Source organism: Paramisgurnus dabryanus, chromosome 9, assembly GCF_030506205.2.
Source record: "Paramisgurnus dabryanus chromosome 9, PD_genome_1.1, whole genome shotgun sequence".
In the NCBI taxonomy this organism is placed as follows: Eukaryota; Metazoa; Chordata; class Actinopteri; order Cypriniformes; family Cobitidae; genus Paramisgurnus; species Paramisgurnus dabryanus.
The window spans coordinates 5,109,437-5,127,490 of NC_133345.1; the positions used below are offsets into that span (position 1 = coordinate 5,109,437).

Here is an 18,054-nt window from a genome sequence, read left to right on the forward strand (position 1 = left end):
TTGTGAAATAGGCATATAGGTGACGCTGGAGCACGCGACCATTGTCTCTGTTCAACAAAACAAGTGTATATATACACATACGCATATTTTTCCTCAATCAATCACCGAATACAAGGTGCAATTCGATGCCAACTGGCCCTTCTCTCTGGTTTCATGTTTGTAAGGAAAATTAAGGGGGAAATTACGATAGCATTTCAGCCAAACATTCATTCGTGCCACGCTGCTTTTCTTTGAACGAAAAAAAAAAACCCTCTGCTCCCCCTACACAATTTCTTCTCCTGTTATTTTATGCTTAAAACAAGCAAATAAATCTGCCTACAGGGTAAGAAAAAATTCGTTAACTTTTCCCATAAACACTTAATTCAAGAAAAATTGTCCCACCCCACTGGCCATTTTTTATCCACAATACACATTCGATGTCTGCACGCACCATTGTCTTTGTTCAACGCAAACAATTCTGTTGCGTTTTTCTTTGAACGAAGTGCTCCGCCTAGATAATTTGACCCATATTCACATGGGTTTGTTTCTCGTTTTTTCTTTGAGAACAATCTATATAGCGCTTTCCACAATCGTTTTGGTGTTAGCTTTACGTAAAATAGAAACACAGAAAAGTACTGAGCGATGGAGAAACCACGAAGCGGAACATATTATGACCACGGATTGGCAAACAAACTGGCAACCACGCACAAAAGAAGCAAACTCTGGTTTTAAACTCACCTTATTTGTCCCCGGAAAGCGCCAGAGTCGATGCACGGAGTGGACGGAGCAAGCCTCGCTTCCATAGCCGAAGGTCAAAAATCCATTCAAACGTGTAGTCCCCGGTGTCCACTCGATTTTACCCAAAAAGCCGAGGAGCGATACCGCAATGGCATCCGGAGAAGGCGCTGGCTGTCGGGATGGAGGTTAGCGGGTCAGAGATCCGGCACTGAAGGTCTGCGTTCATTACTCACCGTGTGCATTTCACTCTATACTTGTAAAAAAACCATACAAATACATACAGAAACAGTTATCACTCATACAAAAAGAAACACGAAGGTAAAGCTTCAGTTAATTTGCTCGCTGAATGCTTTTTGCATGCACATACAAAACTGAACAAAACTGATATACTGAACAAAATAGGCCCCAAAATTGAGGAACACCAGTTGTTTAGTTAAACTGATTGAATAGCACTTTGCTTTCTATTTGTTAAATATGAAATGAGACAATAAATTACAAATTACATTTCAATGCCTGCAGCGTGTTCATGTCCACACCACAAATAAAACCGTGTGACCCTTTTTTTTGGTTTAAAGATTGAAAGTTTCGAACCTACGCAACACTCTAAAGACAAATGCTCCTAAATAGTACCAAATAAGGGTTCTTCAGCTTGTAACCATAGCAGAACCCGTTTTTTTGGTACTATATAGAACCTTTTTATACGGTTCTATAAAGAATCTTGCCTTGAAAAATGCTCACCTCAGTGGTGCTATAAAGAACGATTAATTTATCAGCTGTCAGGAGTGACATTTTTGTTATTTATCCACTTTCTAATGTATAGCACTTGATAAGGATTAACAGTTTAAAAACAGAAATGCAAGACATCAGAAAATACATTTATTTTTTACTTTCATAACATGAGAGGTGTCATACAATAACAAATATGTGCTTTAAAATCACATTCCTAAGTTAAAAATATACATAAAAATAGATATATGGATCATTACACAAATCACTACTCAAAGGAAATATGTTAAATAACTGCTTCAATATTAATTAACAATAACGTTTGGCCAAGGCAGTCCTTGTAAATAGACATATAAATAGACAAATAAAATCATGACATATATGCCATAGAGCCTGAGATAGAGAAAAATAATAAGGAATTCTGCTTTTACTACCATCTCAGAAATATTGCCAGAATTGGAGGTTTTGTCTCAAGACAGGACTTAGAGAAACTTGTTCATGCTTTCATCACCAGCAGGGCCGATTATTGCAATGGACAATGGATTAAAAAAGTACTGTTACTTGTTTAAAAACCACTTCATGGCTACAGGCCGAAATACATGACAGATATGCTAATCGAATATGAAACCGATTACTCGGAGCAATAGGATCAGGTCATTTAGAAAAAACAGGGGTTCACTCAAAACAAGGTGCATCAGCATTTAGTTATTATCAGCTTTCAGAAGAGATCAGATGTGCTTCAACAGTAGACACTTTTAAATCTAGATTAAAAACACATCAGTTTAACTTTGCATTTACTGAATGATTTAAAACAGTACGAATAAAACAGTACAAAAGAATAAAACAGTATGAACCTTACCTGTTATAAAGGGAATGAAGCTTACGGTATGGTGCTTACCTGCAGAAATAAATAAAGTACAATAAGAACACACAGAACTTCAATTTTCAAAATTATTTTAACAATAAATGATGATTATTTTACTGGTTTACCTGTTTGCGATTACCACAGAATCCCGTCACCTGGCTGCGGTCTTCATTTGGTGAACGGTTCTTCACTCATAATTGACCTATACAAGAAATAGAGAAGAATAATAAGCAATTCTGCTTTTACATGTAGATGTGTGCCCCAAGAACACAGACACACCGGCTCCAAAAAGTTTAAAAAGTACACATTTCTGTTATTTTAATGTGGCAAATGTGTCAGCTTTAAAAGAAGCATACATTACCTTTTAAAGAGGATGCGCACTGCGTGAAATACCTTTACTCCCAGCATAAGCAAGCAATTTTCAAAACGCTTTTAAAAGTAATGGTGATTATCTTACTTGTTTAACTGTTTGTGATTACCATGGAATCATGTCACCATCATTTTTAAGCTTGTAAAGCAAATAATGAAACATTGACTTAGTAGGAAAAAATATTTTGGAAGTATCGTGATAAATGATGAAGAAAATATTTTGCAAAGTGATGGTTAGCACACGGTTGATGGTACCTAATAAATTCCATCATATTTTTTTTATTCCTACTATGGAAGTCAATGGTGACTATCTGCTGTGGGTTTACCATCATTCCTCAAAATACCTTCTTTTGTGTTACTCAGAAAAAAACTAATCCTCGTGTTGTTGTAAGCCTGTATGCATGAGTAAATGATGACAGAATTATCATCATGAATTGAAATATCCCTTTAAACTGTATTTCCCCCCCTTAAACCTAAACTTATTTTCTTACGGCAAGTCATTTAGGTAATCAAGAAAATACTTTACCCGTTGTCTTTGTGAGTTAAACAAATACAGCTACGCTTCCAGGTCTGTCGACGTTGCTGTGGTTTTTCGACAGCTGTATTATGAAGGGTAGCGAATGAATGAATACATTGCAAAAAATCATTTCTTACTTGTTATTTCGAACTGTTTTCACTGTACAAATATCTAGAAAGTCTTAAAATAAGATGCATTTTTTGATGAGCAAAATGCCCTAAGAAAATAAGCCTAGCCTTTAGGGAGAAAAAAACTCAAAATTTAAGCGAATTTGGGCTTAAAACAAGCAAATAAATCTGCCAAAGGGGTAAGAAACAAATCTAGATATAAACACTTAATTCAAGAAAAATTGTCGTAGCCCATTGGCAGATTTGTTGGCTTGTTTAATGTACATGCATGTACAATATTTCAATTTGTCTTGTATTTATTAGCATTTTGTATTGCCCAACGCTGTCTATGTTGTTTAACTGTTGTCATTTTCTTATAAAAGCCTTTATAATTTATTAGTTTGGATGATTGCCATTCCCGAGAACCTCTTATATTGGAAATAAAAGAATCATCTAAGCATTATTTTGTTGACTGTCTCTTAGACATGTAGCCGTTTGATTGTGGTTCTATTTAATGGCTAGTCTATTCTTTTGGAATGGTCAAACGTCTATTAGATTTTCACTGACAGCCCAAATTAAGCCTTGTTTTAGCCTAGACACATATTCGCTGTCTATTAGAAATTATGTAGTCGTTGAATAGCCGCTTTTTTGATGACTAATGTATTCTTGGGCCGTGGTTAGACGTCTCTTGGATTTTACGTAAAACGACAAAAGAATCTATTTTTAACACATAGGTCAGGGGAGAGCGCGAACGCAGTCCCCCACTATCAGAAATTTTGCAGTCGAGATTCCCACATTTGGGGAATTCGCAAAGGGTCAGCACAACCGGAGTGCAATGGCTGAGCCTCGCCCTGGGTGAACCACCTTCATGATCATGGTGTCTCCCCTGCCAGGTAAGTATGAGCGACACCCTTTGAGGCCAGACGGCCGCATCTTCCTGTGACCGATCACATCAACGGCGCCCCCGAAGGCCGTCCGACTAACATTTCATTACTGTGTGTGACCAGGTGGAAAGCGCACGAAGCCACGTCTGAGACCAAACATTCTTCGAGATCTACCCTATTTTTATTCCGTTTCCAGCCCGGTTGAACCGTGTAGAGTGAAATATGTGAAACAATTTAAATCAAATGGATTTAAATTGCGCATTCAAATATATGGTTTCGTTATTACAAAGTAACTTTACGTGGAATAGAAACAAAGAAATGTACAGAGCAATCAAGAAACAACGAAAGCATAGCAATTTTAGAACGTGGATAAATAAAAACACAGGGCTCAATGACTTACCCGTTGTCGTTGTGAGTTAAACAAGTACAGCTATGCTTCCAGGTCTGTCGACGTTGCTGTGGATTTTCGACAGCTGTAGTTGCTGTGGATTTTCGACAGCTGTAGTATGAAGGGTAGTGAAAAAAGTTTTCAGGTGTTTTTAACATTCCAATCGGCCTCTTTCGCTTTTGTTGCACCTTCAGCTGTGTCGAGGATGTTTAATTCGTCCTCGGATCACCACCACAAACTTGTAAAGAAAATAATTAAATACATTACAAAAACATTTCTTTATCAGCGTGTTCATTTCCACGCAAGCTTTTCGTTAAACCAATAAAGCCAACGAAAACACAGCAATTTTAAAACACACGTATTAGAAAAAACACTGTCATTCACGCACAAAAGAAGCAAATTCTTTTTTTGTATTTGACTTATTTGTCCCCGAGAAGGGGAGCGCACCATTCATGGAAACACTGCAATACCATGTTGATGCATGGAGTGGAAGGAGCAAGCTCCGCTTCCATTTCCGAAGGTCAAAAATCCAATTAACATATAGTCTCCGGATAGGAGACGTATCAGACATTAAACTGATAAGAACAGATACTACACTTGATCTTAGCCAAAAGGCCGAGAAGCGATACCGGAATAGACGCAGCCAAAGGGGGAGCCGGCGAAGGCGCTGGCTTTTGGGGTGGAGGCTAGCGGGCATTTAACTCTATACGTTACAGAGGTAGAACGTTGAGCTAGCAGATCAGAAGTTCATGTTTTCTAAACCCATGCAGAAAACACACACAAACTGTTGGGAAAAAGCAGTCATCGCTTAACCAAACAGAAACATGAAGTAAAGCTTCAGTTAATTTGCTTGCAGCTTGCAGATCCAATACGTCGATCGTAAAGGTAATGCCGGTAGATCGCACATACCTTAACTGTGTATGCTGCTCCACGCCTCCACGAGCTTCGGGAAACAGAGCGCAAAATTGTCATTATGGTCTTGGATTAACTGTGAAACATGCTTTGCCTTTCTTCTCAAATGTGTTTTCATAAATCTTACGCTGTCCGCTGCAGCTCAGTCGTCTAACTTCTGAAATTTACCAGGATGCGCATTTTTTCCTTGATGCAGGAACTGATCCACGCTCATGAGAGAGAGAGAGAGAGAGAGAGAGAGAGAGAATTTAGAATTTTCAAAAAACCTTTATTACAAATTAAAACATTTTCATAACCTCAAATCAGAAAAAACAAAGGGGAAAAAAATATATATATATATATATATAGTAACGGAAATAACAAAAAATAAGCCAACATAGGAGCAAAGACCAAATCATCTTCAATAACCAGACACAGAGCTCCTCCATAATACCAAATCAATTCAAAAGAAAGAAGATCATTCATTGCTTTTAAGTATCTAAAACCAATAAGGATTCTAGATTTAACTTATTTTAAAAACTGCTAATATATCATGGCTTCCAGGTCTGTCAACGTTGCTGTGGTTTTTCGACAGCTGTAATATGAAGGGTAGAGTGAAAAAAAAATGTTTAAGTGTTTTGAACATCCCAATCTGTTCGTTTACTTAGTATTTTATTCATGTTTTCGAGTTAAAAAATAATTCTTAAATCAAGATACATTTACTTAATAAGCAAAGTGGCTTAGAATTTAAGTCTTGTTTACTGAAATAAATTCTAAAATGTAATAGGTTAAGGCTTAAAACAAGTAAAAATATCTGCCAGTGGGGTAAGAAAAATAAACCTAAATTGAGTTTATTATTGAATTAAGTTGAAACTAGAATTAAGTTTATTTGTCTTACCCCGCTGGCAGATATTTTTTACTTGTTTTAAATATAAACCTGTTGATTTTTATAATTTATTTCAATTATTACAAAGTATACGATCTGATTTTTTAATCGCGGTGTTTGTTTTATTCCTCGTTTCTTTTCCGTGCATTTGCTTTATTTATTTATTTTTGCTTGTTGCATTTAAATGCACGTTTGATTTGTTGCCACATTATTCTGTGTTAATGTATTTTTTAACATGTTTATAAACAAAAAGTGCGTTATTATAATTAATTATATGGCTGTGAATTCCCAGCAAACACAAAACGCTTTTATAACAATTTTCTATTACAATACATAATATCTTAAGCCACTTTGCTTACCAAGTAAATGTATCTCCATTTAAGAATTGTCAGATATTCACAAGAAAACAAGACAAAAACAGTAAGTAAGATATTCATTTACTTTTTTCTTTCAAACATGAATTTACAGACGGCTGGAAATTTTAAATAAAATAACTAGACATACCTATTCGGGTCTGCTCCCGTTTGCTGTGATGACGGGGACTTAGTCCAAAGCACATTTTGAGGAATACTTACACATTTTACTTCTTATTTCTTTGGAATTAATTATTATTTATTTTCAATTACAAAGTATGCGATCTGATTTTTTTTAATCGCGGTGTTTGTTTTATTCCTCGTTTCTTTTCCATGCATTTGCTTTATTTATTTATTTTCTGCTTGTTGCATTTAAATGCACGTTTGATTTGTTGCCACATTATTCTGTGTTAATGTATTTTTTAACATGTTTATCAACAAAAAGTGCGTTATTATAATTAATTATATAGCTGTGAAATATATACAAGAATTCCCAGCAAAAACAAAACGTTTTTATAACAATTTTCTATTACAATACATAATATCTTAAGCCACTTTGCTTACCAAGTAAATGTATCTCCATTTAAGAATTGTCAGATATTCACTAGAAAACAAGACAAAAACAGTAAGTAAGATATTCATTTACTTTTTTCTTTCAAACATGAATTTACAGACGGCTGGGAATTGTTAATAAAATAACTAGACATACCTATTCGGGTCTGCTCCCGTTTGCTGTGATGACGGGGGACTTAGTCCAAAGCACATTTTGAGGAATACTTACACATTTTACTTCTTATTTCTTTGAAATTAATTATTATTTATTTTCAATTACAAAGTATGCGATCTGATTTTTTTAATCGCGGTGTGTGTTTTATTCCTCGTTTCTTTAGCTCACACAACATTCTACCAAAAAACAGCAGATCATTTTCTACTAGATAACTCCATACACTATGGATTAAAAATGTCCCGACTGCGAACCTGATAAAACCCAGGTAAAAAGCAAATACAAATAAACCATTTTGATTTAGCAAAAGTTTACAAATAAATGCACTCCCTGCACACAACAAGCACGTCTAGTTACCATTCATTTTTTGCGTGATTTAAGTTTCGTCGCATACATTTTGGAAGGCACACGATAAAAACAAAATAAGGCTTTTAATGTATGCAGACTTCATTCTCCGTTGAGGGCTTATCAATCTTAATAAACGCTGTTAACTCTTCTCATTGAATGGTCTAAATCCAATGCTGGTAAAGAAATCAAATGTGCATTTCAACGCAACAAGCAAGCCGTAAAGCAATGGATGCAGGCAAACAAACGAGGAATAGCACATACACCACGATTAGATCATCGGGTCTCATACTTTGGAATTAATAAGAAATAATTATTCAGTCTAAAGAAATAAGAAGTAAAATGTCTAAGTATTTCTCCAAATGTGCAGACTCATTACAATAAACGGGAGCAGACACGAATAGTTATGTATGTCTCGTTATTTTATTTAAAATTGACAGCTGTCTAACATATGATATATTTTGATAAGACGAAATGCTAAAAAAATAATATAACACCAATCGACAATATATGTTATTGTTATTTTTACAAGTAAATTCATGTGTAGGAGAAAACAAAGCAGCTGTCAGTCCATACTATATTGAGTGGCCATCGTAGTGGTGCAACCTGAACGATGTTTTCCTTACTTCCGGTCAAAGGCGCCATTTTGTGAAATAGGCATATAGGTGACGCTGGAGCACGCGGCCATTGTCTCTGTTCAACAAAACAAGTGTATATATACACATACGCATATTTTTCCTCAATCAATCACCGAATACAAGGTGCAATTCGATGCCAACTGGCCCTTCTCTCTGGTTTCATGTTTGTAAGGAAAATTAAGGGGGAAATTACGATAGCATTTCAGCCAAACATTCATTCGTGCCACGCTGCTTTTCTTTGAACGAAAAAAAAAACCCTCTGCTCCCCCTACACAATTTCTTCTCCTGTTATTTTATGCTTAAAACAAGCAAATAAATCTGCCTACAGGGTAAGAAAAAATTCGTTAACTTTTCCCATAAACACTTAATTCAAGAAAAATTGTCCCACCCCACTGGCCATTTTTTATCCACAATACACATTCGATGTCTGCACGCACCATTGTCTTTGTTCAACGCAAACAATTCTGTTGCGTTTTTCTTTGAACGAAGTGCTCCGCCTAGATAATTTGACCCATATTCACATGGGTTTGTTTCTCGTTTTTTCTTTGAGAACAATCTATATAGCGCTTTCCACAATCGTTTTGGTGTTAGCTTTACGTAAAATAGAAACACAGAAAAGTACTGAGCGATGGAGAAACCACGAAGCGGAACATATTATGACCACGGATTGGCAAACAAACTGGCAACCACGCACAAAAGAAGCAAACTCTGGTTTTAAACTCACCTTATTTGTCCCCGGAAAGCGCCAGAGTCGATGCACGGAGTGGACGGAGCAAGCCTCGCTTCCATAGCCGAAGGTCAAAAATCCATTCAAACGTGTAGTCCCCGGTGTCCACTCGATTTTACCCAAAAAGCTGAGGAGCGATACCGCAATGGCATCCGGAGAAGGCGCTGGCTGTCGGGATGGAGGTTAGCGGGTCAGAGATCCGGCACTGAAGGTCTGCGTTCATTACTCACCGTGTGCATTTCACTCTATACTTGTAAAAAAACCATACAAATACATACAGAAACAGTTATCACTCATACAAAAAGAAACACGAAGGTAAAGCTTCAGTTAATTTGCTCGCTGAATGCTTTTTGCATGCACATACAAAACTGAACAAAACTGATATACTGAACAAAATAGGCCCCAAAATTGAGGAACACCAGTTGTTTAGTTAAACTGATTGAATAGCACTTTGCTTTCTATTTGTTAAATATGAAATGAGACAATAAATTACAAATTACATTTCAATGCCTGCAGCGTGTTCATGTCCACACCACAAATAAAACCGTGTGACCCTTTTTTTTGGTTTAAAGATTGAAAGTTTCGAACCTACGCAACACTCTAAAGACAAATGCTCCTAAATAGTACCAAATAAGGGTTCTTCAGCTTGTAACCATAGCAGAACCCGTTTTTTTGGTACTATATAGAACCTTTTTATACGGTTCTATAAAGAATCTTGCCTTGAAAAATGCTCACCTCAGTGGTGCTATAAAGAACGATTAATTTATCAGCTGTCAGGAGTGACATTTTTGTTATTTATCCACTTTCTAATGTATAGCACTTGATAAGGATTAACAGTTTAAAAACAGAAATGCAAGACATCAGAAAATACATTTATTTTTTACTTTCATAACATGAGAGGTGTCATACAATAACAAATATGTGCTTTAAAATCACATTCCTAAGTTAAAAATATACATAAAAATAGATATATGGATCATTACACAAATCACTACTCAAAGGAAATATGTTAAATAACTGCTTCAATATTAATTAACAATAACGTTTGGCCAAGGCAGTCCTTGTAAATAGACATATAAATAGACAAATAAAATCATGACATATATGCCATAGAGCCTGAGATAGAGAAAAATAATAAGGAATTCTGCTTTTACTACCATCTCAGAAATATTGCCAGAATTGGAGGTTTTGTCTCAAGACAGGACTTAGAGAAACTTGTTCATGCTTTCATCACCAGCAGGGCCGATTATTGCAATGGACAATGGATTAAAAAAGTACTGTTACTTGTTTAAAAACCACTTCATGGCTACAGGCCGAAATACATGACAGACATGCTAATCGAATATGAAACCGATTACTCGGAGCAATAGGATCAGGTCATTTAGAAAAAACAGGGGTTCACTCAAAACAAGGTGCATCAGCATTTAGTTATTATCAGCTTTCAGAAGAGATCAGATGTGCTTCAACAGTAGACACTTTTAAATCTAGATTAAAAACACATCAGTTTAACTTTGCATTTACTGAATGATTTAAAACAGTACGAATAAAACAGTACAAAAGAATAAAACAGTATGAACCTTACCTGTTATAAAGGGAATGAAGCTTACGGTATGGTGCTTACCTGCAGAAATAAATAAAGTACAATAAGAACACACAGAACTTCAATTTTCAAAATTATTTTAACAATAAATGATGATTATTTTACTGGTTTACCTGTTTGCGATTACCACAGAATCCCGTCACCTGGCTGCGGTCTTCATTTGGTGAACGGTTCTTCACTCATAATTGACCTATAACAAGAAATAGAGAAGAATAATAAGCAATTCTGCTTTTACATGTAGATGTGTGCCCCAAGAACACAGACACACCGGCTCCAAAAAGTTTAAAAAGTACACATTTCTGTTATTTTAATGTGGCAAATGTGTCAGCTTTAAAAGAAGCATACATTACCTTTTAAAGAGGATGCGCACTGCGTGAAATACCTTTACTCCCAGCATAAGCAAGCAATTTTCAAAATGCTTTTAAAAGTAATGGTGATTATCTTACTTGTTTAACTGTTTGTGATTACCATGGAATCATGTCACCATCATTTTTAAGCTTGTAAAGCAAATAATGAAACATTGACTTAGTAGGAAAAAATATTTTGGAAGTATCGTGATAAATGATGAAGAAAATATTTTGCAAAGTGATGGTTAGCACACGGTTGATGGTACCTAATAAATTCCATCATATTTTTTTTATTCCTACTATGGAAGTCAATGGTGACTATCTGCTGTGGGTTTACCATCATTCCTCAAAATACCTTCTTTTGTGTTACTCAGAAAAAAACTAATCCTCGTGTTGTTGTAAGCCTGTATGCATGAGTAAATGATGACAGAATTATCATCATGAATTGAAATATCCCTTTAAACTGTATTTCCCCCCCTTAAACCTAAACTTATTTTCTTACGGCAAGTCATTTAGGTAATCAAGAAAATACTTTACCCGTTGTCTTTGTGAGTTAAACAAATACAGCTACGCTTCCAGGTCTGTCGACGTTGCTGTGGTTTTTCGACAGCTGTATTATGAAGGGTAGCGAATGAATGAATACATTGCAAAAAATCATTTCTTACTTGTTATTTCGAACTGTTTTCACTGTACAAATATCTAGAAAGTCTTAAAATAAGATGCATTTTTTGATGAGCAAAATGCCCTAAGAAAATAAGCCTAGCCTTTAGGGAGAAAAAAACTCAAAATTTAAGCGAATTTGGGCTTAAAACAAGCAAATAAATCTGCCAAAGGGGTAAGAAACAAATCTAGATATAAACACTTAATTCAAGAAAAATTGTCGTAGCCCATTGGCAGATTTGTTGGCTTGTTTAATGTACATGCATGTACAATATTTCAATTTGTCTTGTATTTATTAGCATTTTGTATTGCCCAACGCTGTCTATGTTGTTTAACTGTTGTCATTTTCTTATAAAAGCCTTTATAATTTATTAGTTTGGATGATTGCCATTCCCGAGAACCTCTTATATTGGAAATAAAAGAATCATCTAAGCATTATTTTGTTGACTGTCTCTTAGACATGTAGCCGTTTGATTGTGGTTCTATTTAATGGCTAGTCTATTCTTTTGGAATGGTCAAACGTCTATTAGATTTTCACTGACAGCCCAAATTAAGACTTGTTTTAGCCTAGACACATATTCGCTGTCTATTAGAAATTATGTAGTCGTTGAATAGCCGCTTTTTTGATGACTAATGTATTCTTGGACCGTGGTTAGACGTCTCTTGGATTTTACGTAAAACGACAAAAGAATCTATTTTTAACACATAGGTCAGGGGAGAGCGCGAACGCAGTCCCCCACTATCAGAAATTTTGCAGTCGAGATTCCCACATTTGGGGAATTCGCAAAGGGTCAGCACAACCGGAGTGCAATGGCTGAGCCTCGCCCTGGGTGAACCACCTTCATGATCATGGTGTCTCCCCTGCCAGGTAAGTATGAGCGACACCCTTTGAGTAGGGATGGCTGACGCGAAACAGTCGTTCCGAAGCTTTGCGAGATCCCGAAGCGCAGATGTGTCGAAACACTGATCCGAAGCGTGATTCAAAACACCCATGTCACGTGACTATGACCAAACGAAGCCTCGAAGTGTTTCATTAAATGTTTCATCAGGTGTGTTCTGCCGAATCAGCGTTTGATTGGCACGGTCGGGAACAGACAACACAATCGCACATCTGTATAAAAGTGAAATAAACGCATATTGACCTTGTGGGTTTTTGTGAGAGGAGTTTTTCAAAGGCTGGAGAAATTATCTGTAAAAAAGAAGTAGGCTAAGTCCTTCCACACACAGCAGATGTGACATGGTGGCTTGATATATTTTATTAATTTTTTATTGTTTATGTGGTATTTATCTCTATTCTATTTATTTATTAAATAGACCAGCTTATAGTTATTGACAAAGATGAGCCTAAAAGCTCATGTAGTTGTCAAACAGATGTTAAAACAACAACAAAAAATATGTAACTTAATTGTGACGACGGTAATAACAATGCGTTTCCCGGGGTTCGATCCAAAGGGCTTTTGCATGAGAGTCTAGGACACTATCCACTCTCCTACCTGATCACTTATATCAATTACACAACATGTGGGATACAATTTGTCAGTGCTCGTCTAAAACCTTGTCAAGGCTGCTCTATGGCAATACGTGCAAATGACCACTAGGTGTCACTGTGGAGGCGGTTTCGATCCATGTTTCGAAGCCTCGACACAATTGATTCAACTGTTTCAGTGTTTCACGAAGCCTCGCTCTGCCCATCACTACCTTTGAGGCCAGACGGCCGCATCTTCCTGTGACCGATCACATCAACGGCGCCCCCGAAGGCCGTCCGACTAACATTTCATTACTGTGTGTGACCAGGTGGAAAGCGCACGAAGCCACGTCTGAGACCAAACATTCTTCGAGATCTACCCTATTTTTATTCCGTTTCCAGCCCGGTTGAACCGTGTAGAGTGAAATATGTGAAACAATTTAAATCAAATGGATTTAAATTGCGCATTCAAATATATGGTTTCGTTATTACAAAGTAACTTTACGTGGAATAGAAACAAAGAAATGTACAGAGCAATCAAGAAACAACGAAAGCATAGCAATTTTAGAACGTGGATAAATAAAAACACAGGGCTCAATGACTTACCCGTTGTCGTTGTGAGTTAAACAAGTACAGCTATGCTTCCAGGTCTGTCGACGTTGCTGTGGATTTTCGACAGCTGTAGTTGCTGTGGATTTTCGACAGCTGTAGTATGAAGGGTAGTGAAAAAAGTTTTCAGGTGTTTTTAACATTCCAATCGGCCTCTTTCGCTTTTGTTGCACCTTCAGCTGTGTCGAGGATGTTTAATTCGTCCTCGGATCACCACCACAAACTTGTAAAGAAAATAATGAAATACATTACAAAAACATTTCTTTATCAGCGTGTTCATTTCCACGCAAGCTTTTCGTTAAACCAATAAAGCCAACGAAAACACAGCAATTTTAAAACACACGTATTAGAAAAAACACCGTCATTCACGCACAAAAGAAGCAAATTCTTTTTTTGTATTTGACTTATTTGTCCCCGAGAAGGGGAGCGCACCATTCATGGAAACACTGCAATACCATGTTGATGCATGGAGTGGAAGGAGCAAGCTCCGCTTCCATTTCCGAAGGTCAAAAATCCATTTAACATATAGTCTCCGGATAGGAGACGTATCAGACATTAAACTGATAAGAACAGATTTTTTTTTTTTCTATTTTTGTTTATTGAAACAAGATCATCATATAAATAACAGCACATGCTGTAAACAAGTCAGGTTACATAAAACATTTTATACCCCTGCACATGCAGGTCTAAAAACAAAAAATAGATCTGAAATAAAACATAATTTTAATGAGGATTAAAAACGCAATTTAAATCCTGAAACTCTAAAACACAAAATATAAGATATCCACATGCTATTTAAAAGCACCTCTATACAATTTATGTTATCTTTAAAACCATTAAAAATAACTACAGTTCAATATACTTAATTTTTTAGAATAACATTAGCTATTTGCAAGTGCTTCCAGTGTGTTTTAAGAACCAGGATAAAAAACAGTGTTAAAATAGCATTTAAAACAGTAATTTGTAAGCCTCTAATCAGTAAAAGCAAGATAAAATGGGGTGAAAACAGTGTTCTATTATACTGGACCGGGGAGGTGAGCCTTCCCTTCCGGCCCACCCCTGGCCCTCAGTTTCAAGCCATCAGACCCTGCTTCAGGGACCCAGAGGAGATCCCCACCCGCTGGCCCGCTGTTCCCGTAGCCAATGGTGGTGAGGGTGCATCTACGGGCGACCAGGGTCGGTGGCGGCCAGGACCCTCTCTGTGGCAACCCCGGCCCCCCCATCCGAATGATTAGGTGCGGTGCCCCTGCAGCATGTACTCGACCGTCCTTACAGTGGCGTGGAGGGGCACCGTCACCCGTTTCCCCACCAGCAGGTTTCTGGCAGTCCAGATTGCATGCTTTATAGCGTTCAGGGTGAGCCAGAGCTGTGTAAACTGTTTTTTTGTTAAGTCCTTCATGCTCCAGCCCACCCCTAGGACGGCGAGTTTGTAGTCCATCTGGACTCCACCCGCTGGCAGGCACGGGAAAACTAGGGGGCCGGTCGCGGTCCACTGGTCCTGTGCAGCGCCGCACTCCCAGAGGACATGCCGCACGGTCTCCTGTTGATCACACCCAGGCCGTGGGCATTTTGCGTTGGTGGACATGCCCCTGGAGTGCATAACCGCCCTGGTCGGGAGGATCTCATGGGCCGCCATCCACGAAAGGTCCTTATGCCGGTTCTGGAGGGCAGGGTGGGCTGCGTTCCTCCACGCAGTCTTTGCCTCGTTCTCCATTAGGCCTGACACTGGGCTCACCTTCTCCCGATCCTGCACAACAGAGATTATTTTTTTATGATTAGTTAAAACGTTCAAATTTTGGTTTTCACAATCATATTTCTTTAAAAATTTCTTAATAAAACCATATTCTTTTGGCAAGTTAAAAGACACTGGGGCTCTGAGATCTACTTTTAAAACTTTTAAAGTGCGTAAATACGACCCCATCCAAAACTTAACCATTGCTGTGGTCGCACTACTTGATGGGGCCGTAGCGTACTTGATGTGTAATGCTGTGAAATTACTCCCTAAAAACAAGCTGAGGTCCGGAAGACCTTTCCCTCCGTTTTCCTTTCTCTTTTTGATGATTTCTCTTCGTGTCCTCTCCCACTTAGAACCCCAAAGGAAATAAAAAACTGCTCTTTCTACAGCTAAAATGAAGAACCTGGGGGGGCTAAAAACAGAACACAATAATAAAAACAGGGGTAAAATCACAGCTTTAAAAACTAAAATCTTTCCCTCCATAGTCAAAGTCCTCAGTCCCCACAGTCCTAGTCGCTGTCTCACTTTGCCTAAAATTCCACTCCAGTTACCACTTCCCCCACCCTCACTGTCAAATTTTACACCTAAAATTTTTATGTCCGTTTTTCTGAGTGTCACGTCCAGTCCTCCCAAGTCTATATCACCCAACTGTCCAAAGAGCTGGGCCTCAGACTTGTTCCTGTTTAATATTGAGCCTGAGGCCTGTCCATAAAAGTCTGTTAACTCCAAAGCTCTCCGGACAGATAAAAAGTCAGTAGTTAAAATTGTCACGTCATCCATATATAACACACATTTTGTTGTCACTCCTCCCATTCCTGGTACTTTAAAACCTTCGATCCGTTGGTCCCTTCTCAAGAGCTGTGCCAGTGGCTCTATGCAAGCCACATACAGGAGCGGAGATAACGGGCAGCCCTGACGGACGCCGCTGTGTATATTGACAGCATTTGTTAGATGCCCGTTAACAAGGATTTTGCTGGTTATATCGTTATACAGCAATCCCACCCATGCTAAGAACCTCCCTGGGAACCCCATTTTACACAGTACCTGCAAAAGGTACTGGTGCGAGACACGGTCAAAAGCTTTTTCAAAGTCTAAATTTAACACTATTAGGCCAATGTTTCTGTCTCTCGCAAAACAGATGACGTCTCTAATCAATATCAGGCTGTCTGTGATCCTCTTCCCGGGCACAGCGCATGCTTGATCCGGGTGGATCACATCTTTTAAAAACATAGACATTCGTGATGCTAAAAGCTTACTAAAAAGTTTACAGTCAAGGTTTAAAAGGCTGATTGGTCTCCACGTTTTCAAATCGGTCTTATCCCCTTTTTTGTGTAGAAGTGAAACAATACCTATTCTAAAACTGTCAGGGAGTCGGTCTTTAAAAGTTCTGGTGCTAAAATGTCCCAAAATTTTGCATAAAACTCCACCGGAAGGCCATCACTTCCCGGTGACTTACCTGTTTTGAAATCCTTCATGCCTTTAGTGAGCTCTAAAATAGTAAAATCTTGGGTTAAAACATCACACTCATTATCAATTTTCTTATTTAAGTTTTCCAGAACTTTACTTATTGCTTCATCAGTTACTTCTTTCTTTTTGTATAAATCCTTATAAAATGTTTCCACTTCCTCTAAAATTCCTTCAGTGTTACTGACTTCCTTGTCGCCATTTTTAAGTTTAGCTATTAGCCCCTTGTTTGTTATAATTTTCTTAAAAAAGTATCGTGTACATTTTTCACCTTCTTCTATATCTTTTTCTTGACTCCTTAAAATCACCCCTTTATTTCTTTCTTTTTCGATCTCAGCCATTTTCTTCTTAACCTCTTTTAATTCTTCATTAAAATCAAAGCCCTCATTTACTAACTTAAAATACTTTTGTAGTCTTTTTTGCAGTCCCAACATGCATCGCTTTTCTTTGTTCTTTTTTTCCGTCCCTTTCTGTCTAAAAAACAGTTTTGTCCGATGCTTCACCATTTCCCACCACTGTGCATGTGAATCAAAAAAGTCCTGGAGGGTCTGCCATTGACTGAATTGCTCCCTGTATTCTCTAACTATCTCCTCGTTCTGCAACAGGGAGCAATTCAGTTTCCAGATCCCTCTCCCTATCGTCAGGTTGCTGGTGAGGGAAAGTGTGCAAGACAACATAGCGTGATCAGTAAAAAACAAGGGTGTTAATCTAGCATCAGTTGGCGGACAGTCGCGCACGAAGATGTAGTCGATGCGCGAGGCATTGGTGCCATCACCACTGACCCAGGTGTAGCCCGGCTCTCTTGGATGCCAAGTCTTAAAACAGTCAACTAATTTAAAATCCTTAACCAAACTTTGCATTAAAACTGACGTCTTGTCAACCTTAAAATCTTCCCCTGCCCTCTTCCTGTCTGTCTTAGCTAAGACACAATTAAAATCCCCCCCAACCACTAAAGGTGCCCTCCCAAGCATGTGGGACTGCAGTTCCTCTAAAAGCTCATACCTATCATTTTTACCTGTAAAACCATACACATTTAA

At 37.8% G+C, this 18,054-nt stretch overlaps 4 non-coding genes across 4 annotated transcripts; all 4 read right to left on the reverse strand.

Moving 5' to 3' along the window:
• Positions 1-4,037: 4,037 nt before the first annotated feature.
• LOC135726965 (U1 spliceosomal RNA) lies at positions 4,038-4,202 on the reverse strand. Its single transcript, XR_010525054.1, has one exon. It is a non-coding gene; the product is annotated as a U1 spliceosomal RNA (small nuclear RNA).
• Positions 4,203-5,009: 807 nt separating this feature from the next.
• LOC135727017 (U2 spliceosomal RNA) lies at positions 5,010-5,200 on the reverse strand. Its single transcript, XR_010525101.1, has one exon. It is a non-coding gene; the product is annotated as a U2 spliceosomal RNA (small nuclear RNA).
• A 7,255-nt stretch (positions 5,201-12,455) lies between these two features.
• LOC135726966 (U1 spliceosomal RNA) lies at positions 12,456-12,620 on the reverse strand. Its single transcript, XR_010525055.1, has one exon. It is a non-coding gene; the product is annotated as a U1 spliceosomal RNA (small nuclear RNA).
• A 1,619-nt stretch (positions 12,621-14,239) lies between these two features.
• On the reverse strand, positions 14,240-14,429 carry LOC135727039 (U2 spliceosomal RNA). Its single transcript, XR_010525122.1, has one exon. It is a non-coding gene; the product is annotated as a U2 spliceosomal RNA (small nuclear RNA).
• Between the last annotated feature and the right edge of the window lie 3,625 nt (positions 14,430-18,054).